The 26,896-nt window shown below is 37.5% G+C and overlaps 1 long non-coding RNA gene across 1 annotated transcript in view; it reads left to right on the top strand.

Annotated features, from left to right (window-relative positions):
* The window catches only part of LOC145722862 (uncharacterized), a 376,891-nt gene that overhangs the window by 326,876 nt on the left and 23,119 nt on the right, over window positions 1-26,896 (top strand). The gene's annotated exons all lie outside the window — the stretch shown is intronic.

Raw genomic sequence — 26,896 nt, forward strand, 5'->3', positions numbered from 1 at the left:
AGAACATATTATGAGCAACTCTATGCCAGCAAATTAGATAACCTGGAAGAAATGGATGCATTCCTAGAGATGTATCATCTACCAAAACTGAACCAAGACGAAATAGAAAACCTGAACAGACCTATAACCACTAAGGAAATTGAAGCAGTCATCAAAAATCTCCCAACAAACAAAAGCCCAGGGCCAGATGGCTTCCCAGGGGAATTCTACCAAACATTTCAAGAAGAATTAATACCTATTCTTCTGAAAGTGTTCCAAAAACTAGAAATGGAAGGAAAACTTCCAAACTCATTTTATGAGGCCACCATTACCTTGATCCCCAAACCAGACAAAGACCCCATCAGAAAGGACAATTACAGAGCAATATCCTTGATGAATATGGATGCAAAAATTCTCGCCAAAATACTAGCCAATAGGATCCAACAGTACATGAAAAGGATTATTCACCAGGACCAAGTGAGATTTATCCCTGGGCTGCAAGGTTGGTTCAACATCCACAAATCAATCAACGTGATACAATACATTAACAAAAGAAAGAACAAGAATCATTTGATCCTCTCAATAGATGCAGAAAAACCATTTGCAAAGTACAGCATCCTTTCTTGATCAAAACTCTTCATAGTATAGGCATAGAGGGTACATACCTCAATATCATAAAAGCCATCTACGAAACCCTACAGCAAATATCATTCTCAATGGGGAAAAACTGAGAGCTTTCCCCCTAAGGTCAGGAACACAGCAGGGATGTCCACTATCACCACTGCTATTCAACATAGTACTAGAAGTCCTAGCCACAGCATCAGACTACAAAAAGAAATAAAAGGCTTCCAAATTGGCAAAGAAGAAGTCAAACGCTCACTCTTTGCAGATGATAATGATACTTTATGTGGAAAATCCAAAAGACTCCCCCCCCAAAACTGCTAGAACTCATACAGGAATTCAGTCAAGTGGCAGGATATAAAATCAATGCACAGAAATCAGTGGCATTCCTATACACCAACAACAAGACCGAAGAAAGAGAAATTAAGGAGTCGATCCCATTTACAGTTGCACCCAAAACCATAAGATACCTAGGAATAAATCTAACCAAAGAGGCAAAGAATCTGTACTCAGGAAACTATAGAATACTCATGAAAGAAATTGAGGAAGACACAAAGAAATGGGAAATGTTCCATGCTCATGGATTGGAAGAACAAATATTGTGAAGATGTCAATGCTACCTAGAGCAATCTACACATTTAATGCATCCCTATCAAAATACCATCAACTTTTTTCAAAGAAATGGAACAACTAATCCTAAAATTTGTGTGGAACCAGAAAAGACCCAAATAGCCAGAGGAATGTTGAAAAAGAAAATCAAAGCTGGTGGCATCACAATTCCGCACTTCAAGCTCTATTACAAAGCTGTCATCATCAAGATAGTATCATACTGGCACAGAAACAGACACATAGATCAATGGAACAGAATAGAGAGCCCAGAAATAGACCCTCAACTCTATGGTCAACTTATCTTCGACAAAGCAGGAACGAATGTCCAATGAAAAAAAGACAGTCTCTTCAGCAAATGGTGTTGGGAAAATTGGACAGCCACATGCAGAAGAATGAAACTAGACCATTTCCTTACACCACACACAAAAATAGACTCAAAATGGATGAAATACCTCAATATGAGACAGGAGTCCATCAAGATCCTAGAGGAGAACACAGGCAGCAACCTCTTTGACCTCAGCCGCAGCAACTTCTTCCTAAACGCATCGCCAAAGGCAAGGGAAGCAAGGGCAAAAATGAACTATTGGGACTTCATCAAGATAAAAAGCTTTTGCAAAGCAAAAGAAAGAGTCAACAAAACCAAAAGACAACCAACAGAATGGGAGAAGATATTTGTAAATGACCTATCAGATAAAGGGCTAGTATCCAAAATCTATAAAGAACTTATCAGACTCAACACCCAGAGAACAAATGATCCAATCAAGAAATGGGCAGAAGACATTTTTCCAAAGAAGACATCCAAATGGCCAACGGACACATGAAAAAGTGCTCAACATCACTCGGTATCAGGGAAATCCAAATCAAAACCTCAATGAGATACCACCTCACATCAGTCATAATGACTAAAATTAACAAGTCAGGAAACGACAGATGTTTGTGGGGATGCAGAGAAAGGGGAACCCTCCTACACTGTTGGTGGGAATGCAAGCTGGTGCAGCCACTCTGGAAAACACAGTGGAGGTTCCTCAAAAAGTTGAAAATTGAGCTACCGTACGACCCAGCAATTGCACTTCAATCCTTTCATTCTCCTCTGGGGTTGGCAGGATGGCCCATGGGATGCTTCTCATGGCTGTCATAAAGGAGCTTTCCATTCTCTGGTGTTTCACAGCTTTTAAATCCCATTGGCCAGAGGAAGTCACAAGGAAAAACACAGTGCCAGTGGGCCAGAAGATCTTCCCATGGAAGTGAATGGGAGGGTGTGAACATTTCTGAACAATAATTGTATCTACCAACACTGGGTAGCTCCTGCTCCCTCAGCCTGAGCCCCAGAATGAAAGTACGTGGAGCCGAACTGAGCTAGGAGCCAGTCTACCTGGCCTGTAGCTTAGAATTCAACTGTCCAGCTGATCCCCCACTGACATCCAGGCAGCCTACAAGTCTGTGATGCTTATTTTGTACACTACTGATTTTGTAGTTGCTTGTTATACAGCAATAGGCGTCGGATAATGGCAAGATCCATGGTAACCCTAGGGCAACTCATTCTCATGTGATCTGTATCTAGTCCACAGGAAACATACACCTTTGCCCTATTTGTGGTACCGCAGCTACATCCCAAACACAGCCCTCTATTCTGTGGTCATAAACTGCTTCAGCCAGTCTCAGAATCTTTAGAATTATTCAGATGCAAATCTGCCCTTTGAATTCCTGGGTCACATATCAAGCTTTTAGAGCAGTCTCCTGGTGCTAACCTCATGGTAGGCTTGAGATGGAGGGAGAAAACTTCCTTCCATTCCCCATTTGGGGTACTGGTGGTTCTTGGGCCTCAGATGAAGTGGGTACTAAGGATCACAACTCAGATGTTAATCACTCCCTGTACCTGTGACTGCCGATTATTTGCTGCTTATGGTGCTGGAGCCTCAGTTAGAACTGATAGAGAAAGATTCCCATTTTTCTACCCTGTAACACACAAAAAAGAAACACATGTGCACATAAATATATAGTGGGATCATAGTTTACCTATTACTTTGTAGCTGGTTTTTCACTAAATACATTATGAGCATTTTTATCGTTAAAAAATTCTACATCATTTTTAATTAATATATAATATTTCATAATTGTGGAATAGTACTCTACTGTATACTTTGGTCATTTCTCAGTAGACTAAAGCCTTAGTTCTTATGATCTCATCCATTCACTGCCATTTACTTTATTCAGTACAACTTTGGTGTTTAAAATCTCCCACCTCTGTATTTTTATATGTAAAGATTATTATTTTAATTTTTTCACATATTTGTTATCAATGATGGTAGTGCTTATTCTAGATTCTTACCAAGAGTCTTATTTTTCTTAAGTCAACCCAATTGAAAGCAAATTGAAAACAATAAAAGTTTTTACAATGTACTGTATTTTATTGAAACAATCACTTTTTAAAAATTTTATTTTATTATGTTATGTTAATCACCATACATTACATCATTAGTTTTTGATGTAGTGTTCTATGATTCATTGTTTGCATATAACACCCAGTGCTCCATTCAATACATGCCCTCTTTAATACCCATCACCAGGCTAACCCATTCCCCCACCCCCTCCCCTCTAGAACCCTCAGCTTGTTTCTCAGAGTCCATAGTCTCTCATCACTTTTGTAGGTATTTCCATTAATCAATGTCCAGTGGGCATTCAGCATTGTTCTTGGTTGCAGAAGAGAATAAAGAAGAATTGTGTGATACATTCAATAGTCCCAAAGAACTAAATTCTTAGATGACAATCTGGACACATCCAAAAATAAATAAATAATAAGGCAACTATACACAGTATATGATCAAAAGCTGTACCATGGGATGCTGCCCTTAAGTTCATTTAGATTAGTGCAGTAGTTGAGATATGGAATAGAAGAAAGAGTGTGACCTCTAGAAGGAGATTTAGAATCTAGGGATTTGAATCATAGCTTTGCTACTTATAAAATGAGTGTTCTTGGGAAAAAGTTCTCACTTTTTTTAGGTTCAACCTTTCTGTCATTAATTTGAAGCTGTATGAAATTTAATGGGTAATGAAGTGTCATGAATAGTATTAAAGTGAATTTCCTTCATGCTCATATTGTCCAGAGAATAGTCTGAAAATTACCAAAATGGCAACCCTCCCTTCTAGTGGTTAAAATCCCTGCTAAATAGCACCTGGGTGGCTCAGTAGGTTAAGCATCCAACTCTTGGTTTCAACTCAGGTCATGGTCGCAGGGTCCTGGGATCAAGCCCCCTGTCGGGCTCCCTGCTCAGCAGAGCATCTGTTCAAGGATTCTCTCTCTGCCCCTCCTTCTGCTCATGCAAATGCGTGCATGCTCTCTCTCTCAAATAAATTAATAAATCTTTAAAAAAGGGGGGGAGGGCTAATAATACTACCTTATAAGACTTTTGAGATTATGAGACAATGTGCTTCAAAGTGTAAGATCAAAATACATTGGAGCAGTAAAAAATTATTTTTAATCAGAGTCAAAAAACTAAATTTGTCCTTTAAGAAAGGACCAAATTGCTATACAATAATTTTAAATTGTTCAATTTCCTCAAAGCAATGCATACACAGTAGCCTTGAAAATATTAAGAAATTATTTACTCACCAGAACTGATTTTTTGTTCAGTTATACACAAGTTATATGCTACTGTGATTTGGGCATTTCTTTCAAGGTGAGCATATGTAAACAAAAAACTGTTTTTTGCAGAAATAATTTTCATGGTATTCTATGTGTATAAACAAAATTTGTCATAATATTCTGAGGTTCATTACATAAAAATAAATCACTTCATTTTACTGGGTACCAGTGTGCACCCATGTCCTCTAGTTTCAATCTCTTTATAAGTTAGATGTATAGAAACAGTGCTAACCATAACATCCCCCTAAATGTCTGCAGAGACACTGACATCAGCTTGTCAGGCAATACACATAAGTTTTTTTGCAATACCTATTGTGCTAACCTGGAAAATTTCATACAACTCCTATAATAAATTGCAAACTTTTATATTTTGCTTTGAAAATTTTTACATAATTATAGAATTGAGTTTCACTAGATCATCATATTATAGAATTCTTTTTTCTTTCAACTGCTGAGACTGATGCCAAAAAATTGGGTTAGCAAACTTGTCTTCACAAAGCTAAAAATTTCAGGCTCATTAATCATGTTGTGTTGTTTGTGTGTGTGTGTGTGTGTGTGTGTGTTTTCCAAAGTGAACAGCATTAAATAGGGTTATTATAAAGACCCTTAATCATGTAGGGTTTTTTTGTTTATTTATTTCTAATACGTTTGTTATGCTATTTAGCAGGGATTTTAACCACTAGAAGGGAGGGTTGCCATTTTGGTAATTTTCAGACTATTCTCTGGACAATATGAGCATGAAGGAAATTCACTTCAATACTATTCATGACACTTCATTACCCATTAAATTTCATACAGTTTCGAATTATGAGACTTAGAATGTTTAATTACATTCAACCTGAAACCAACACACTGGGGCTTATGAGAATTTTGTTATTTGTAATCTTTTAATCTCCCCATCTCTACGTACTGACCTTTTATAAGAAACTGATAGGATAAAAATGCAGCTGGGTGTAATCCACCAATTATCTCCTTCTATGCTAAGGTGACCTGTTGTGTTCATGATTTGTTAACTTGGGAGTTTAAGAAATGTTGTGGACTGCTGCTCTTTTGGACTTAATTCCATGTGCAAAATGTTGTGTAAGTAGAGAAATCAATTAAGCACTATTAGTGTACATGCTAGATGTGGTGGAGTGTGGAAATGTGTTAGTCTCACTTTAAAAGACATTTCTACAAGTTCAGAGAAAAGATCAAAATGATTTTAAATTTCCAAAGGAAAGAAGATTGAATAGGGATTTTTCTATATTTGGAACTAGAAGGAAAGGAAGGCAGGCCTAGGCTTGGTGTTTCGGGCTAGATGTGAAAAATATAAGAAAAGTGAACTACAGTGCATAACTCTCATTTGCTTGCTTGAATCTTTTCTCTGTTGAAGAGAATAAGCTGCACATTCAAAAGGCTGGAAAATTTATTGGTAATAGAGAAATGAAGCCAAGTTATTGACTTGAAGTTAAACATGCACATAATTGCTCTAAATGAGTTCTACTTTTCTAGACTAGGTTAATTGCATCCTCAAATAATTTATAGATGAAAATCACTGAACGGATGAATTTATAGATGAAAATCATTAAAAGATTAAAAAAAAAAAACCTGTGGAGCAAAGTATAAGTGATGGAAGATTGCCAACAACTGCTATCCTTATTTTTAAGGAATATAAGAAAATGATTTCTATAAACTTTAAATTAATGAGAATGACGATAATCATAGAAAACTTTCCAGAATGAATAATTAAAAGGTTGGATTATGCATGTTTAGTACAAGTAGCTGTGTTCAATGGGAACCAGTGTAAGTTCACATGCTGTACATTGTAGCAGATATTATAGGTTGGTTTATGATCAATCTTTCTTACTACCTAATTTCTTATTATGTTATACAAAAGAGGCTTAGGAGCAAAATACTTGATTTTTAGCTTCTTTTGCAGGTAGGGGTAGACTTTTGACTATTTCTGACCAATCAGGAACTAGTAAAATTTTTTTTTAAAAGATTTTATTTATTTATTTGAGAGAGAGAGAAAGAGAGAGAGAACACATGAGAGGGGATAGGGTCAGAGGACGAAGCAGACTCCCTGCCGAGCAGGGAGCCCGATGCGGGACTCGATCCCGGGACTCCAGGATCATGACCTGAGCCGAAGGCAGTTGCTTAACCAACTGAGCCACCCAGGCGCCCCAGGCACTAGTAAAATTTGTGGCCACTGCTTTTTATAGCACTTCATCTTTCTTCTTAGTCTTGGGAGTAAAATGTGATGCTGGGAGTTATGGGATCTGTCTTTGACCATGAAATTATAAATCAAGCTAATTATGCTGTAATAAACAGATCAATACTTACAGTAATAAAACTCTGGGACTTGGTTCTAGGTACTATAGCCAAATGTGTAGAAGATGGAGAGAAATGACCTCAGAGTAGTACATTTGAAAAATACCTAATTTTTAGTTGCTACTAAGCTCAATTCAAACCAACACGTTCTATGATATTTCCTCCAAAATTCTAGTCCATGCTTTATCTACACTAAATATAGCTGTGTTATAGTCTACAATTATCTGACCATGTCTCGACCAAGCTACAGGGCACTGGAATATGTCATGATGACCTGAAATGATGACTAAAGATGATCGATTATTTAGTTTGTAGAAGAGAAGATTTAGGGAGAATGTGACTGCAAACTTTAAATATTAAAAGGTCATAAGTCAAAAGAGGAGATAGACTTAACTTTAATGGCTCCAAAGTACAGAACTAGGTCTGGGGGCTAGAATTCAGGAGATATTTTACTGTAGTTAGTATAAAATGGAATATAGTAATGACCAGGCAAGTAGTTTCTGATTAAAAAAAAAAAAAATTCCAGTAGAGGCTGGATGTCTACTTGAAATGAATATTGTAAGAATATTGATATACCTGATGGGATTTGAAACATATAGCTTCTAAGATTCTTATCAACTTTTGTTATATGCCTTGATGCTTTAATAACATTAATCTCAGCATCCCAAAAAGTAATATTTGGTCTTGCAGATGTTTGAAGTTAATCATCTTTGTAGATGTGGTAAAAATTCTATTAGCCAGTAATTCTATTTCAATAAATACGTATTTATTTTAGCTTAAAATTCAGGAAGGCATGACAAGTTCCTCATTCATTTATAACCGTTTTTATGCTTTACCATCTTCCAAAACAAAAAGTCATATATTTAAAGCTATTGGGGAAAAAGTTAATTGTCTGGATTGTTAAATTCAGTTCGTTCCATGATTATGTCTTTTAAAGTCAAGGTCATGGCTTCATCCCTGTGCATGAACTTGATGCAGTTCATACTCAATAGAAAAGCAAAAGGAAACACATTTGGCAACAATCTACACCTTGAATAGTTACCTAGTGGTTGTAACAGTGCATTCAGTTCAGAGAGAGTCAGATAAACTTTACCGGATACCCTGGATGTTTGCAACTCGGTAAGTTCCATTTCACCCTCATTCTGATAGAAAAGATTGAAGAGTTAAAGCCTACATTTCCCTGACTCCGTTGTGTCTGGGATTCTGGAAGCAAAATATTCTTATCAATTAGATGTATTAGGAGGTGGAAATGATGTGTAGGCCTTCTTTCAACCTACATCCAGTGTTGTCAGTGGCAGGTATGGTTGCAGAATCAGTGGGTTTCCTGAGCAGTCTTCCAGCACATGTCCTACAGACTCCTATAACGGCTGTGGCTGGGGCCATGGCAGCAGCTAGTGATTCAGCACAGCTCCAGAGGCATCCTACAGGTAGAAACTATACAATTTTATGGGTTATTCCTGGAGGCCTAGGCTTTGATTTGCTGCATCAACCTTTCTAGTATGTTGAAAGCCCTTAATTCATTTATAATCCCTTTTTGTTTAAAATATCTGAAATGCTTCCTACACTAGATCATCCGTGATAGTTATTTACCACCAAACAAGTTAAAAATGACTAGCCAGCACTTGGAGTGCTCCCTGGCACATGAAAAAGTGCTTCAGCTGTACTAACATCCTCCTGGTTACATCCTAAGCACATCATGCTACATCATCTTGACCTCAGTGCCTTGGCACACACTCCTCCAAGACCCAGAATATGATATTCCAAGTTCTTCACCTGACTAACTTCATGCCATATTTTAAGTCTTAGCTAAACTACTCCTGAGTTCGGCTCAGATTTGACCTTGTTTCCTGCCCCTTACTCCTGATTTCTGGTATCTCCTAGAGTCCATACTGCCTTCTTCTTGCCTCTACCATAGCATGTATGTCTCACTGCACAAAGGCCTGTTTTTGCTACTACACTGTGAGAGTTTTCGAGTGCCAGTGCCAGATCTTTTCATCTCTGGGCCTACACAGTATCAGACAAATTGAAAGCACTTGCTAATGTTTATCACATGAGTTAATATATAATTAATGCATAACTGAGTGGAACATAAAAAGATACAATAATATTCTGATTTTGGAAGCAAGGAACTCCTTTGCCCAAGTAATGCTGATTTTTTTTTTAATCTGGAGAAAATGCATGTTGAAATATTTAGGAATGAAGATTCATAATGTTTGCAATTCTTTTCAAATGATTCAGAAATATTTTTTGAAAGTTGCAGACTATTTATGTAAAATATTTTATCATATTTGTTTCACATATGTATGAACATCTACTTCTGCATTATACCTTTGGTAGATAATGGAACCTCTTTAATTCAGAAATTCTTTGCAATTTAAATGAGAGACTGCATGAGAATAGTTTTGTAAATGCTGAGTATTATTCAAATGATACTTGTTATTTTCATGTGTATTTGTAAGATCATGTCCATCCATAAATACAGACATCTCACACAAAAAGATTTTCCCAAGATAGCTTATATTCTAGTATTTTTGTCTGTTGGAAAATTATTAACTATTTACTTTAATGTTGTTACACATTTATTTTTTAATATGTGTGTTTATTGTAGTAAATTTGATATGAAATCCTATAAAACAGAATTTGTTTAAACATTAAAAAGCCCTCTTCATGTATACATATATATGAAACAAATATGGTAAATATATATATGAAGCAAATATGGTAAAATAACTTAAATTTAGGCAGAGGTTGCATGGTTTTTTCAACTTTTCTGGATATTTTGAAATTTTTATAATAAAATTTGGGACAACATAAAGATATACCAAAGAAAACTATGAATATATGTGTATTTGCACACCACAAACACATGTACATAAACTTTCTCCAATGTAGTTGATGAAATGTACATGTAGTGTTCATAATAAGGTGTTCGTGGAGGGGGGGGTAAGGTGGAAGGGGATATTAAGGAAAACTCAGAAAATCTAAACTGGAGCCCATGAAAATAAAACAGTTCTGTAACAAAGGGACATTTTTTTTTTAAAGAGCACATGTAAATACAATTTTTAACATCATAATTCTATGTTATATTTATCATAGATGCTGATCACAATGCAGAGCAAAAGTTGTACACTGGCTGTAGTCAAGCCAAATGTTGTCCACAAAACTATTTTGGATCTGTTGCAAATATTTAATTATCTAAAAATTACCCTTGAGATTTAGATTTTTGTCCTATTAAAAAATCCGATATCTAGAAGCTCATATCCCTGCAAGGCACCAATGCCTAGAGGGGACTAGTGACTTCCCCTTTCAGAGAGTGACATTCCTCTTCAATTTAGCTGTTCCTTCTCCAGCCTCTCCAACTCAGGCCATGTTTCAGTTGCCTTTTCATCATAGCATGCATATTGTTGATTATTTTACAATAAAATCAAAGGAAATATTTTTTGCACTCTACAAAATGTGGAGGAGGGGAACTAGGTAGCTGGAGAGGGTAACATTTAATAAAAATGAGAAAATATATTTCCCTGTGGAAATAAATTCTATCCCTATGCATATTTAACATGCAAAAGTATCTTTCAAGAAATAAAATACAACCTGACACACGTTGTTTGTTTGACCTCTGTAGGAATTTGAGCTGTCAACCTTAGAAAAAGAGAGACAGAGAGAAAAAAAAAAAAAAACCCTGTTCAACAAATATTATATGTTGCTATATTTTTCACATTGTATTTTATTTTATTTTATTTTATCTTTTTTATTGTTATGTTAATCCCCATACATTACATCATTAGTTTTAGATGTAGTGTTCCATGATTCATTGTTTGTGCACAACACCCAGTGCTCCATGCAGAACGTGCCCTCCTCAATACCCATCACCAGGCTAACCCATCCTCCCACCCCCCTCCCCTCTAGAACCCTCAGTTTGTTTTTCAGAGTCCATCATCTCTCATAGTTCGTCTACCCCTCCGATTTCCCCCCCTTCATTCTTCCCCTCCTGCTATCTTCTTCTTCTTCTTCTTTTTTTCCTTAACATATATTGCATTATTTTTTTCACATTGTATTTTAAAGACTAAAATAGTAAGAGGAACATATTATGTGTCAGTCACTATTTCAAATGCTTTAGTGTTTTCATTCAGTCTTCATGGCAACCCAGTGGGGAAGGAATTGCTACTAGCTGCATTTTAGAGTGAAAGAAAGTTAAGCCAGAGTACAGCATTTTGGTGGTGGAGTAATCACCCAAGATGCAACACTCACAGTGAAGAGGAAGACCCAGTTCCTCTGACCATACAGCGTGTACACTAAACCACTGTGCTACAGCATGCACGCTTACCACCTAGTTTATCTTTAATTTTCTCACTACAACACATTTTATGTGAGAAAAACTCTTCACTTCTAATGCACTGACACTTGCTAGAGTAAGGTTTTGAAGATACATAGAAATTTGTCTAGATAGTGGCCTTTGCAGTCAGATGAATGAACTATTCTAAGATTGGATTTCCTGATCTGATTTCCATTCTTGTCTGTTTAAAGAGTTAATCATCATTAAGTAATTTGTGCTCCTGGGGAAAAATCTATACTCTGAAGGAAAACAGTCCTCCAAACATCTTATCGCTGCTTCTATAAAGCTTTTACTTCCTCTTAGAAACTAACCATTGAACAGCTGATTATGAATTCTTCCCCCTTCTTCTCCATCCATCAAAATGTGTTTGATGGAACCTGAGCATCAACATTTTTTGAATGGGAATATTTTAAAGCGTTAAACTCTAAGGCAATGTCCTCTCTGCTCCTCCACTTCTCTTTCAGAAATATGATACTTTGGAGAAGAGCAAAATATCTCCTTACACTGCCTGATCAACTTTTTAAACTGGTGCCCATGAAATAAATTCTTATGACGACTCTCATCTTTTGAGAGTAAAACATATCGTCCCTTCCACCTTTGCCAATTTAGAAAATGCTATTACCACCGTATTTCTAAATGCCTAATACTAGGCATTAATGCCTAATACTAATGCCTAATACTTTCTTTTCCACTGTATAGGAAATTGCATGTCAATTTTTAAATATCATTGTACATATTTTTAGCCCAACCTAGCTGTACATGACATTTCACTGAAGTGAGAAATGTAAAGCAAAACAAAAGGCCTCTATCCACTTTGCATACCAAGTAGGAAATTATTACCTGAATCATTTAAGATGAGAATCACCCCACTGGCAAGCACAATTAAAAGAGTAGCGCTTCATTCAGAAGTTTCACACCATTTATTTGAGAGAAAAGATTGTGGAAAGAGAGAGCCAGACACTAGGCACTTTAATGGCATTTATCATCAAATGGCCAAAGTATCACAAGGACTGAAGGAATTGTACTTTTGAGACTATAAAGTCTATAACATTGATGATATTACAGTGAGTGGCAACCAGGTTATGCTGAATTTTAAAACCAGTGGACTCTCTTGGATTTCCCTCAAAATAGCTTTTCATTATAATACTGCTGCCTTCATAGAATGCATAGAATTTAATATATAACAGATGAAATATCACATTCTTGGCTAGACGTTGGATTTTCAAGTCTTATAAGCAATGCAGTGCAGTCATTGTGTGCACTACCTTTTTAGATGCAGGGTTACTTAAAGTCTCCTTAGTCTGCTGCTTCAGAGAAATTAAAATGCAGGAACTTTTTTAATAGAACTTGAGCTATTACTTCCCTGCTGTGATTAACTATGTTTTCTGTCTCTTAGAGGGAGTATTCAATATTTAGTATGAGATTTTTCTGGTAGTGGGAGGCATATTTTCAATGCTACGGTGAGTTTATTAACTTAGAATCTACCGTGAAGTATTTTTATGTTTAATACATGTAATCACAAGTATGGCACATATTACTGTTTATAAAGAACAAGTTTTAAATGTCAGATATTTGCCTGGCTTGAACATCTTATTGGTGTACAAAGATAATTCACTGCTGTCTCATTATGCTATAAAGAACAACTAAAAGGAAAGTCCATTTTTGGACCCTATCCAACTAGATTTAATTATTGATGTAGGAAAATATCTCATTATTAAGTGCTCATGTCCAACACTGAAACCATTATATTTTCCTTGATACCACTCCTTCTCCTTTATTTCTGTTTTTTTGTTTTTTTGTTCTTTTAATCATCAACTAATCCCATATCCTCATGCACACATTCCAGTTCATGGCTAAATCTCATCCATTCTCTATCCTAGTATCCTATTTTCTCAGTTTAGGACTGAGGCATCTCTCACCTAGGCCACTTCCTTAGCAGGTGCTTCTCTTTTCCTTTTTCTAGGAGGATGAAGGGAAAGTAATGCGTTTCATAGATTTACGGGAATAAAGTAATAGAGTATATCACACATAATTCTAGGACTTGAAACAGCTTTGAGGATCATATCAAAAAACAGCAAAATACAGGTATAATAGCACGAGCTTTTGAGAGTCATGTAGACAGATGTGCCTCCCTGCTCTGCTACTTCCTAGCTAGCTGTGTGTCTTTGAGCCATTGCCTTAAATTTTGTTAGTCTCAGTTTTTTTGTCTGTAAAATATTAATAATAAAACGTGTAAATAGTAAAATATACTTCAAAGGGTAGCCATGTCATTTAAACAATACAACACAGATAAGACATTCAGCAGATCTCCAGGAAAAGGTAGGTCCACCGTTCTTAAAAAAATAATAATAATAATCTACCCTTCCGCCCATTTTCTGTCCTAAACAAATACACACCCTTCAAACACACATACACACAAAAAAGAAGAAATCCCAAGATATAAATATATGCACAGTTGTTTTTTTTTTAAAGAAAACTATTATTCTAAGGAGTAGATGGTACTTGGCCATTCTTGTATTATATGAATGCTATACATAAACATATATAAATATATATATCCTCCTTCCTCAGGAGGATAGTCTCAACCTCAGAATTTGGTAACCACTTTCCTGACTTACACCTGGTTTATCATTTGAAAATTTTTCCTGATGTCTAACCTAAATCCTTTGTTTCAGTGTCAGCCCTATTCTTTTTACTTCATACTTCTTAAGAATGAAACAAGTGCTAAAGGACAGTTTTCCCTGAACTAGAATTAATTTATCTTCTTTATTTGTTTTCTCCTTCAGGAGTATCTTGTGATATCTTAGCAAAGCATTATTTTATGGTCTTGCAACATTTGCATTTGTTAGCATTCCATTTTAGATTAGTCTTCGCCTCTAGGGTAAAGTGAATGAAAAATAACATAAGCTCCCATGATGGATCAGGTCAAGGCCTCAATCTAAGTTTCCTACAGCATCTTGCCTTCTATACTGTAAAAATCCTTGTGGAATGACAAAATCTTTTATATTTCATGATTTTTGGTATCTCCCAGATCCCTTATATCCTTGGGTGTTCAGGCATTGAAACTTACAATTGCTTGCTCTGTAGGCAAATTTCTCTTTTTACATGTTGCATGAGTTAAGGAAAAGCATTACCAGCTACACACCTGACTTTCAATCAGATTAATCCTCTTAATAAATTTCATATGTCTTTTGATTCTTCAGAGGGTAGTACTTTTGGAGTTTATGGTCTGTGGCTTTATTTCTGTTGGCACATCCTTTTGGTATTCTTTCCTGTTTTTGCCATTTGGACAAGATCTCAGCAGACATCTAAGACCCTAGAGAGAAGATTGGTGGAAAAGAGCATAGCCACCATAGCCTATTTTCAGCTGGTGGGAGAGAGGAAGCACTTTTTTTTTTTGCCTTTTTTCTTTGTGTTGATTAGTAACTAACCATGTAAGCATGTTGGTCTTGAAAAGATAGTATATTGCTCAGATGATTTTTAAAATGAAACTTTGTGTTTGTCTAATTCTTTGTCTTCTCTCTGCCTTCATCATTTTTCATTTCCTTACTTTAACCTTGGTCCTTTATTAAGAAAACAATCATCACTGGGGAAAAGTATGCATGCTCATTTCATATCTTTTAGTGCTTGAAAAACATTAACATATCCATTTCTCTTCTAAATAGAACCTTCTGAAATAACTTAGGATTTGTGTGAATGGAAACTCATTTGTTTTAATTACACAAGCAGGGAGAAAGAAGTTCTAACATGTTCTCCTGTATTGCTTTCTAAATAAGCATTCACATCCTATATAGGCACTCTCACATTTCAATTACGAAGTGGTAATTGTTCTGTTTTCAAATTTGGTTGGTTTCCTGTTTCCTTCCTTACTCATAGATTTCTTCCAGCTATGTTGACAAAATATTTATTAATTTTCACTTCCTTATTGATATCATTCTTCACAATTCTTCCATCATTTTAAAGCCTATGGCCTTTCTAGTCCTGATTAAGAAAATTAAATCATGTCTAATCAGATTGAGCTAATCCAAGACAGCTACAGGATCACTCAGTTTCACAAACATTTTCTCACAGTCACACACTATTCTAGATTCTGGGAAGACATGATGATGCACAAGGTCAGGCCAGGCCCCCCAGGGACTCAGAATCCAGTACGGCAGATGGATAAGTAAGCTGGCAATTAAAATGTGTGCTGATGTTCTGAGAAATGCTAGAGCGGGACTGCGTTCCCCTGATAATTAGACCCATGCTGAGATCTGTCCTCAACCACTGGCTGGACCTCATTTGCAGTACAACTCATTTCCTTTGATCTATTGTCTCATTCATACTCACCCTCCCAACATAGGAGGAAGCTGAGGAGATTGTATTGATATCTGGTGACTTCCTGGACATCAAGGGGCATGCCTGTTTCTTAGAACCTCACATAATGAATAAGACAGAGTAAGCTCTCAGTATGGGTGTGTTGAATCGCTGAATCTTGACATAATTAGCAAGGAATATTTGCAACCAGAGAATCCTCAGGCTAAGCTTTTTGTACGACGAGGGGTTGACTCCTCTGCTTCTTCTTCGGTCATCACACACTTTGATCTTTCATCTAACCAGTGGGGGACTCTAGTCATCTGAGGCCTCCAAACTCCTGCCTGCCTTCCTCATTACCACCAGATATTCTGATAACTGACTTTAGTGTTTAATCCACTACTTTGGGAATTTCTGACAATATTTTTTTCAGGGCTAATAGGGGTTATTTTAAGCATGTAATCTGTAAAAGACATCACCTTCAGTAGCAGCGTTAGCCTCAACAAAATACCTAACATTTATGAATGTATTCTATATAGCAGCACTATATTGAGTGCTTTACGTTCATTGTGTTTTTTTTTTTCTTTTTTTTTTTTTTTTTACTCTCCACAATAATCCTATTGAGGGAAGTGAGGTTCAAAGAGATTGTGACACATGTTTACGGTGACAAAGCTGGGAAGGGTTAGAGGTGGAATCTTTGGAACCTTTGTCACCTGACTAAAGCTTCCATCAGCTCCACTGCTATGTTATCTCACCAGTCCCCACTCACCAACTTGTTTGCTTCCCTGGGTCTGCTATTATAAGCAGCCCCCAAATTCCTGATCATTTTCAACAAATCAGCTATGTTTCCGATTAACTGGCTTAGTTCTCACTTGACCCCCAGTGATAGTTTTGACTGCACATGTACATGTCACTGAGGTATTTCATGATATTCTTAGCATTTTCGTACATAAGCATTCCACACCGTTTGGCAAAGTACCATTTCTTTTTAGAAAAGTTTGTTTTGTGGTGCTTGAGTGGTGCAGTTGATGAAGTGTCTGACTCTTGGTTTCAGCTCAGGTTGTGATCTCAGGGTCTTGAGATGGAGCCCTGCATCACGTTCCGCGCTCAGCGTGAAGTCTGCTTCGGATTCTCTCTCCCTCTCCCTCTTCCCCTCCTGCTCATGCTCTCTCTCTCTCTTTCTCTAAAATAAATAAATAAATCTTGGGGCACCTGGGTGGCTCAGTTGGTTAAGCATCTCCCTTCATCTCAGGTCATGATCCCAGGCTCCTGGGATGGAGCCCTGAGCCAGGCTCCCTGCTCTGCCAGGAGTCTGCTTCTCCCTCTTCCTCTGCTCCTCCCGCCTGCTCATTCTCTCTCTCTCAAATAAATAAATAGAATATTTAAGATAAAATAAATCTTAAAAAAAAGAAAAGTTTGTTTCAAAATGATAGAGAAAAACTTGGTTACATTCATCCGGATGATGATTCATCCTTAAGGAGAGACTTAAGTACTGTATTTACAGAATGCAAGTTGTAACAGAGTAGCCTCTTGGTCCTCAGGGTGCTTCATGAAATGGAAAAAAAATAAAGTCCTCATTGATTTTCTTACTCTAAGATATCAGGTTTGAGTTATAAAGCCTTTTTTTCTCTTTTGTGACAATGACAAGAACTGTCTGCCTAGTACTTTACTGTTTACATAGCTTCATAACACTGGACAAGTCAAGATTTATAGAGAGAAAAAAAACAGGAAAAAAAAAAAACGCGACAATTCTTATATTTAGCCATTCCTCTACTCTTCCAACAGAGCAGCAAGGGTATACAAATTGAGACTGAAACATATCCGAATCCATTAGGGGGTCTGTGCTTTAAGACTTAAGAGACACTAAAGGATTTCTGAAACAGAGCAGTGACTTTGTAAATCTGATGTTTCTATTAGTTGTAATTTTCTTTAAATAGTCTCCCATTTAATTTTCTCTCTTCTGCATGAGCAGTAATTCAGTGAAACTTTTTCAATCCTCACAGGTATATTTAGGCACACTTAGGAATAAAGCTGCCTTTGGCTTATAGTGTAGTCTTTTATCCAGTGTTGAGAGCTGGTTTCAAAATTTACTTTTCCATTAATAAGTACTTTCACACCAGGAAAATCATGCAGGGGGGTTGCACAGAAATCTTTTTCCTTGCAAAAGAGTCTAAGTTGAGCTCCGCTATGGAGGACTAGATAAATGGACTGAATCCAGTAGCTACATGAAACATTTGGTAAAGTAAATCAATGCAGTGGGAGTTCTTCTCAATGAATCCCAAACTTATTTGAACATTTTTTTCTTTCATCCATCAACACTTTATCAAAGATATTTTTCAGTGTTACCCTCTGTTCATAGTAGAAAGCCTATCTACTGCTAAATGTGTTTGTTTTTGCTCCACACACTGTTCTGCACACTGAGTCGAGAAGCTTGGAGAGAAATAAGGCAGAGGCATACTGAGAGTCACTGGGTACAGAGTAGGGATAAAATGAGACACTCTGGGCTGAGAATCAAGAAGCCCATGTTTTCCCCTTGTTTCAGTCATTCACTTATTCGTTCATTCATTTATTCATTCTTTCATTCTGTCAGTCAATGAGGGAGTCAGTCAACATATATTTGCCTCTTACTTGTCAAGAACTTTTTAAGGGGCACCTGGGTGGGTCAGTTGGTTAAGCGTCTGTCTTCAGCTCAGGTCATGATCTCAGGGTCTGGGGATGGAACCCAGTATTGGGCTCCCTGCTCAGCGGGGAGTCTGCTTCTCCCTCTTCCTCTGCCCGTTCCCCTGCTCATGCTTTCTCTCTCAAATAAAGAAAATCTTAAAAAAAAAAAAAAAGAACTTTTTAAGTCACAAAGCATACAGAGATTAAAATGGCAGGACTGGCCACTGCCCCTGGGAAACCTGACATTTGCCTTTGTTGCTAACTGGTTGGATGTCTTTGAAAAAAAAATTAATCGCTCTGGGCTTCAGATTCTTCATAAAAAAATGAGAAATTTTACTGGGTGATCTGCTTTCTGTGATCCCAGGTTTTGATTAGGTATTACACTCTGGTATGACTAACTCAAATCTAAAATTTGATTTTCTTTTTAATGAACTTCTCTTCCTGCAACATCCTCTCACTCCCAGCCCCTGCATTTCCAAAGAGAGTTTAAAACTTATGTTAATGATATATTCAGGTTTTACAAGAGGGATATCTTTAACATATTTAAATTTCATACTTTTCATACTTTAGGGTTTGTTTTTTTTCCAATGGTTTTTCATTATTATTTAAAGCTTAGGAATAGGAATAACTTATTTAACTTTCTTATGAAAAAGAAGTTATCTCACTGCAACCAATAATAAAAATAGCTAACGTTTCTTGAGCACCTACTCTGCTGGGGGCCTGGCTTTCATAACCAGTCTTTCATTTAACTAGGGTTGAAGCCATTTAGCTGGGTCAGTTAATAAGCAGGGTCAATATTCAAACCCAGGTCCTCTACGCTTTTAACCATTGTTGTATAATCAGATGGGAAAGACACCCAGAGGAGATGACATTTTGGGAGTGAGCACCAACTATTCTGGTTTGTCCAGGACTGTGCTCATATTAGCACTGGCAGTCCTTCATTCAGGGAGACCCCTCAGTTCTGCACAAACGGGGGAGAAAGGAACCCTTATTTATTCAGAGTGCTAATAACTGAACACATTGAAGAGAGACTATTCTTTGAAGCTTGGGAAATCTTTTTTTTTTTATTAAAGATTTTATTTATTTATTTGAGAGAGAGAATGAGAGAGAGAGAGAGAGCACATGAGAGAGGGGAGGGTCAGAGGGAGAAGCAGACTCCCCGCTGAGCAGGGAGCCCGATGTGGGACTCGATCCTGGGACTCCAGGATCATGACCTGAGCCGAAGGCAGTCACTTAACCAACTGAGCCACCCAGGCGCCCCGAAGCTTGGGAAATCTTTAATGACCACTTTACAAAAATGTATTCTGCATTGTGGTGTCTTTACGTAAAATTATTTGTTTTAGGGATAAGGAGGCACAAGTCATTGTTATAGTTTAATTGAAAGTCATACTTTTAATTGTCAGAGAAAAATTTTAGGAGTTAATAGAAAGATAAAACCAACAAAAACTCTCCTATGTTGATCTTCCATTTCCGTCTTTAAAAAGCAATCTTAAAAGAATTAAAAAAAATTCTTTTTCAGAGTATAATGATATAAGAACACTGGAGGATCCTTACTAAAAATATCTTAAAATACAAATTTATTCAAAGGGAATTCACTACAAAATAGTACCTCAAGAAAGGGACAAAATAAATTTCAAAGGGAGATTTTTGAATTATACCTCTGTATGATGCTGAACATCTGGATAGTATCGGAGACATTTTATCAAATGTTTAGGTGAATAGCATCATGAAGTTTTGCCTTTGAAAGTTGTTTTGAAGCTGTCAGTTTTATAGTAATGTTTGGCATTTTTAAGTTTTAGCCTTTGACTTAGGAAATCGATGTTTAATAATTGCTTGTTGTGGACATTACTGACCTTTGGGCTACTAAATCAGTACTTGTCTTACTGGATTTTGAGCAGTATTCTTCAGTTGATCACTCCCTCCTCATTGAGAAACGGCCTTCTCGGAGTTTTCAGGGCACCCCAACTCTCCTGGCTGCCCTTTCACCTCAAAGCTGCACCTTTCCTTCCTTTTCACTTCTTCTTTCTCATCTCTAGAACTCTAAACACTGAGGGACCCAAGGGCTTAACCGTCTGGATTTCTCAACTTTTCTATGGACACCAATGCTCTTGATCTTTTTCAATGTCTTGGCTTTAAAAACAAATATATACTGAGACAGTCAGATTTCGGATTTCCTCTTCCAGCCTGAACTTTTTCCATGACCCTGTTCTTGTGTATCCAGCTACTTAGTCAACATCTCAACTTGGATGTCCAGAAACAGTCTTAAATCTAATGTCCAAACCTGAACCCAGATTTCCACCCTCAGTCTCGCTCCTTCACAATCCTAGACGTGGCAGCTCCATTCTTGGGCCAAATTCCTTGGCGTCATCCTTCCTCCTTTTATCTCCTGCATCCACATCACCTCTGTCAGCCTACTTTTGCCATCTAACTACTGTGTCAACCTCCTCCGCTATCAGTCTAGTCCAAACTACCAACCTCCTCCGCTATCAGTCTAGTCCAAACTACCAATACTTCTCACCTCCTAATTGGTCTCCCTGCTTGCTCCTGATGACAGCAACCAAAGTGATTCTTTACAGATGTGTGAGATCATGTTACTCCCATGCTCAAAATCCTCATCATATTGTTAAAAACCAAAATTCAACTAAGTCAATTTGAAGACCTAATTTTCTATTAAGCATTCATGAATTGAGTAACATCCCATCTAGAAGTAGAAGGGAGTTCTGAGGAGTTGTACAAAGTGGAGGGTTTTCATAGGAAGGAAGCAAGGAAGTTATTAGCAAAAGAAAAGAAAGGATTGTTTGGGGCAAAGTCCCCTTCTTTTAGGGGGAATGGCAGGAGTCTTAATTAGGTGAATTATCTCATCTTCCTTTGGGGGATAGAGGGTGCCCATGTGACAGATTACCTCATTGGTGCTGATCAGAAAATTCCTGACTGACCTGTTAGGATGACATTTTTGGGATGGGGGTGGGTGGTGTTTGGAACTGCAATCAGGGTAGATATTAAGCCTGGATTTGGTTACTTGGGCTAAGTGACTTCATTTTGAGCCTGTGTTTTTGTTTTTAACAATACTTAGAATAAAAGCCAAGAGTATTACAGTAGTCTGTAACACACAACCTGAATTTCCTCCATCCTTACCTCTCTGTCTTCATCTTCTCTAACTTTTCCCCTCTCTGTCCTTGAGCTGCCTGGTCAAGTTCCTGCCTCAGGGACTTTGCATTTATTACTCTCTGGGCTTGGAATGGTCTTTCAGAGAGCTTCACACCTCCTTCTCTTATTTTCTTTAGTTTTATACCTTACAGTCACATTCTCAGTGAGGTCTTTCCTGAGCTCTTCATTTAAAATTGTACTCACATATTTCCTCACCACCAGCACTGCCTAGCTAGCTTTCCAGCTTTATTTTTCTTGTAGCATTGTACCTATAGTTAGTCTAAACTTGAACATCAATATAAATATTATAATCTTACCAACAATGCCAGAATTCTACCATATCACAGTATAGTAGATATAACCTGAAAGACAAGGGTCAAAATATACTGGCATATTACTAGAGTCCTATTCTGCCATTAGCAATCAATCCATGCCATTATCATACCATATGACCAAAATATCTCTCAGGGTGAGGCCACTAAGTTTTATAGGTTTCCATTTGACCTTTCAGGTTCCCAAAGCAGGACAGGTCTCAGCAATATATGGCTTCACCCTTTCCGGCATCTGGCATGATTGAACTGAGAGAACATATTGTCTCTTGCTCTGAGCCTCTTTTGAGGCATTAATGTTATATTGGGTTACCCTCATCGCATAAGCTATTTTCCATTCCTTTACCTTCAGGGTGCAATTTAAAGTAAAACTTTTCCTCCTTGGAGGGAATGTTAGTCTTGACCACTATGCTAGTTTAGATTAGAGGCATCAATACTAGTCTAGCAAGTACCATCCAAATAGGGTAGGGTTACTTGGGTACTGAAGTTGTGGGCTATCTTGACCACTAGGCTATATAACTGCATTCACTTTCAAATCAAATTTGCCAGATGGTGTAAAGGCACTGTCCACCCCATCAGGACCTTAGGACTTCTGATACAAAAGTTTAAAGGGATAGTCACAGTTTCCTGCTTCCAGCAAGGATCATCCCTGCTCTAATACTTGAAGTTGAAGTCCTAGTCCTGGGATCCTGCATCAGGTGTGTGTGTTGTGGGGAAGTTGAGGTGATATAGAGAAAAAAAAAAAAAGTTGAAGTTATTTGGGAAAAATTTTTTAGTCATACCAGCATCCACCCTCACCCCCTTTCCCCCAGATCCACCAGAAAAATAGAGGAATCTATCTAGTGGCGACACTCCCTTGCCTCCACCCTGTGTTGACTGTGAGCACACATTCATTAAGCTGTATAAGCCAGCCCTTCATGCCTGTGTATTGCCCCTTTTTGACGAATCATGTTTTTAATTGCCCATTCCAATTCTCTATCAAGCCGTTACTCTGAGGATGTTATATCTCTGTCCATTGTTGGACATTTTGGCCTGAAAGGTGTGTTTCTTGGTCTGAAGAAATTTGGCTTGGTGGTCCAAATTGGTACAGTATCTCATAGTACTCTGAGCATTTACATCTACCACTGGGTTCAGTCTAGAGTAGGAATCTATTCCTGTCAGGGCACCTTTGTAGCCTCGTGGGCCTAGTGGCATCAGTTCAGCTTGCCAGTTATTTGCAAGTTTGCTTTATCCCCCAGGGAATCTTCCCCATAGCCATCTGTACTCACTTGTCTTTCTTTTTTGGCAGTCAGCACAATTGTCATTGGCATTTTATACCTCAGGAGGTATAAGAGGAATATGTCTAGATTTAGCCCATCTCTTCACTGCTACAGTATCCCATGTCCACTCATTTCATGAATGAGGTAGCCACTTCAGTTGAGTACACCAGAATATCTACTGGTCAATTCTGATCACCTTCAATCGTGGAAGGGTGTTCTTCTGATAAGTACAACATATTCTACTTTAATGTGTCCCTCAAATTCCCATAGTTATTTCCATAGGGCCATGCACCAAATTGGCATCCTGTAAGAGGCTATTTTTTCATTGCCCTTTTGCTTGATCATATGGCCAGGCCATTGGCTACTGCCCATAAATTGTAAAACTCAAATGCAGGGGCAAAAACATGCATTTCAGCACACCAAGCTGACTAGATCTACCTTCTTCAATATGAGTGGTGGCCTTCCAAACAGGATGCTGTCCATTTTCCTTGGAACTGCCATTGTTAAACCCACCAGCTCTTTGTTTGTCAATCAAGAGCCATTTATGGGTACCACCCAAGCAGCAACAGGGTCAGGCAGCAATTCAGGTGGTTCCAAAGTTGACCCTAGGGAAAAGGGGCTTTCTGCTCCCTAATACCTCCTTGCATTCTCCTAGTAGCATATTCCCGTGTAAAGCATTTCAATTTTCTTTTGGAACTCTTCTGGGCATTGCCTTTTCTATTACAACATCTCTCAGATGTCACTCAAGATACTGTAGGTGTTTCAGTCTTCAAGATTATTTCATGTGTTCATCTATAAGGGCAGTCTCAATCAAAACCCAATATCCACGGGGCGCCTGGGTGGCTCAGTTGGTTAAGTGACTGCCTTCGGCTCAGGTCATGATCCTGGAGTCCCGGGGTCAAGACCTGCATCGGGCTCTCTGCTCAGCAGGGAGTCTGCTTCTCCCTCTGACCCTCCCCCCCGCGTACTCTCTCTCTCTATCTCATTCTCTCTCTCAAATAAATAAATAAAATCTTAAAAAAAAAAAAAACAATATCCAGCTACTAATTGTCTCTCAAATGAGCATTTTCTGGTCCAAAATCCTAGTAGTTATTACTAGATGATGCTCATAGGCTTTTGTAATAAGCCCTCATCCATGCTCAGCACAGACAGTTGTACAGATAATTTGTTCATACCAGCACTCCAGCTTCTATTCTACATTGTTTGATATAGGCTTGGGCAATCTTTTGTTCCTATTTAGTATGTCCAATTAATATTGCCTGAAGGATAGATTTGCATGCCTTCAGTTTTTTAATACTAGGTAGGAGAAATGTTCCCCAGTCAGACACAATATAATACATTCATCCCCATTTCAATAATACTTTCAGGTAAAGGAGATGCTACCACTTCACATAAGGTCTGTTCAAGTATTGCAGTTTTCATCCAAACTTTCCCCTTAATCTCTCAATTTAATTATAGTCCCTGTTAGGGCTTTACCAATGGGTTTTGGAACCAAAATGCACAGGGGTCCCATCTCAGAGAGTCCTAGAAACATCTTTTCTCTATTCCATCTCATTTTCCCCATTTATGGGCATAAGACCTTGGATCTCCAGTGGGGGAGGGGTGTCAGTCCATGTACTTATTTGATTGCTTGTGGGATCATTGCTGAAAGTAGGGTGAATAAAGCAGTTTTTTAGGGCACTTCAGTGTTGGGGAACCAATAGGGGTTCCCACTGGTCCACCCAACCTCTGAGAGTACTGCATTAAGATCTTCATTTTGACTCCATCAGAATCTGCTTTAGTCATCCCACTTTTAATTCCTGCTTAAAGATTTCTATAGTGCTGGGATGAGTCCCTTAATTCTCTCTATTTTCTTTCCCCTTTGTTTTACCCCATCAATGTTTGATCTATATTCACTCCATTTTTTCATAACTATTTAAAGATTTCTACTTCGCTGGGACAAATTCTTTGACTCTATCCTTTGCGTTTTTCCATTGTCTTGGGAACCAGTCTAGTCTTTTTTGCTGTTTGTTGTTTCAACATAACTTTTCCCTTTGGAAATTGTTCTGAGGCTATGGCTCAGGATATCCAGAATCTAAATTTGACCTGGTGTCAGGTTCTACTCCAACACTTTCCTTTAACTTGGTGCCCTCAGATTAGAGGCTGTGATTTGGACCAACCAGAGACTCAGAGTGGCCCATTTCTTCCATTTTAGTTATTATAATAACTAAGAATAATAATAAAAATAATAACCAAGGGGTTGCATCTTTTGCTTTTTTCATATTACTTTGTATTTTCTTATACATCCAGTGAACCAACTCCCTGAGAGTTAGATTTATCATTTATAAACTCCATTGGTAAATTGTACCTCCAGTAACTAGTAGCATATCTTGGAATTGGAGTGTGGGGAGGTCCCTGAAGCTATTCAGAAATCGAAGATTCTTCATTCCCTAATAAGAGCACAGTAAGGTGGCCTTCCTCCATCCCTGCCCTAGCTCTTGAGGTGCTGTCTTCTGAAGAACTGGGAAGGCTCTACACAGTCCCATTTTGCCAACTGTGTTCAGTGTCAGAAACCACACTGAAAATGACTTTCCCAATGTGAACCATATATGTTAAATGATTTTAAAATAAAATATTTAATTTATTCTGAAGAATGAAACATGACTCCTAAGAATTAGAAAATCATAAATTCGACTTTAATGTAAATGTTTTACTTACCTGACTCTGAGCATTGAAAAATGCCCACAAACTCTAAAGTTTCAAATAACTTCAACATGTTCTCAATCTAAAAGCAAATGCCTATGGTTTAAAAAAAAAAAAAGGAATAGATTATTGGTCAGTCGAACACTAATCTTGTATCTTGGTATCAATAGTACATCAATCATCTTTCCATTTGGAGAGTTTTAGCCTTGTTCTAGGATGATATAATTCTCTCACCTCCATCAAGTCTAAAAGAATCATATAATGTTACTTATAGTTTTACCCAAGATGGAACTAAAACAGTAAAATTAAGTTATTGTTTAGCATTTAAATTGTATCACACATTTTTCTAATTTTTACATAAAAGGAATCCAGAAGTCTTAGATTGAGACTATAGGAAAGCACAATCTTTGGGAAAGTTCATAACAAACAGCCATTTAAAGCAAACACCAAACTCATACTGTTTTGCTGATATGAAAATGAACTCTACTAATTATATATCATTGTAATGACTGAATTTTTTAGTTTTTTTGATACTTATAAAAATGACTTAGAGGAAATGTTAAATATAAAACCACTTATACTAGAAATGAAAATTAAAAACAAAAATCTCCATACTTAGTAAAAGTAGCAGTTTCCTTCTTTTTCTGCACAATTTCAGGAAGTTCTATGGCAAGGACTCTTAAAGTGGGGTTCTTGTACAAGGATAAGCAGATATGCGAATTCTCAGTCACATCCCAAACCCACTTACAGAAACTCCCTGGTGGGGCCCATAAATCAGTGCTTTAATAACCTCTGGGTGAATCTGAGGTCCACTAAATTTGAAAGCCATTGCCTTCTCAGTTTTTGGCACTTTCTATAGGGTGGGTATAGATCAAGACCCTTTGTTAAGAGTGTGTTTGAAAAAAGTTGATGGTATTTTGATGGGGATTGCATTGGATGTGTAGATTGCTCTAGGTAGCATTGACATCTTCACAATATTTGTTCTTCCAATCCATGAGCATGGAATGTTTTTCCATTTCTTTGTGTCTTC

This window comes from Leptonychotes weddellii, chromosome 8, assembly GCF_054177405.1.
Source record: "Leptonychotes weddellii isolate Sample4059 chromosome 8, ASM5417740v2, whole genome shotgun sequence".
In the NCBI taxonomy this organism is placed as follows: Eukaryota; Metazoa; Chordata; class Mammalia; order Carnivora; family Phocidae; genus Leptonychotes; species Leptonychotes weddellii.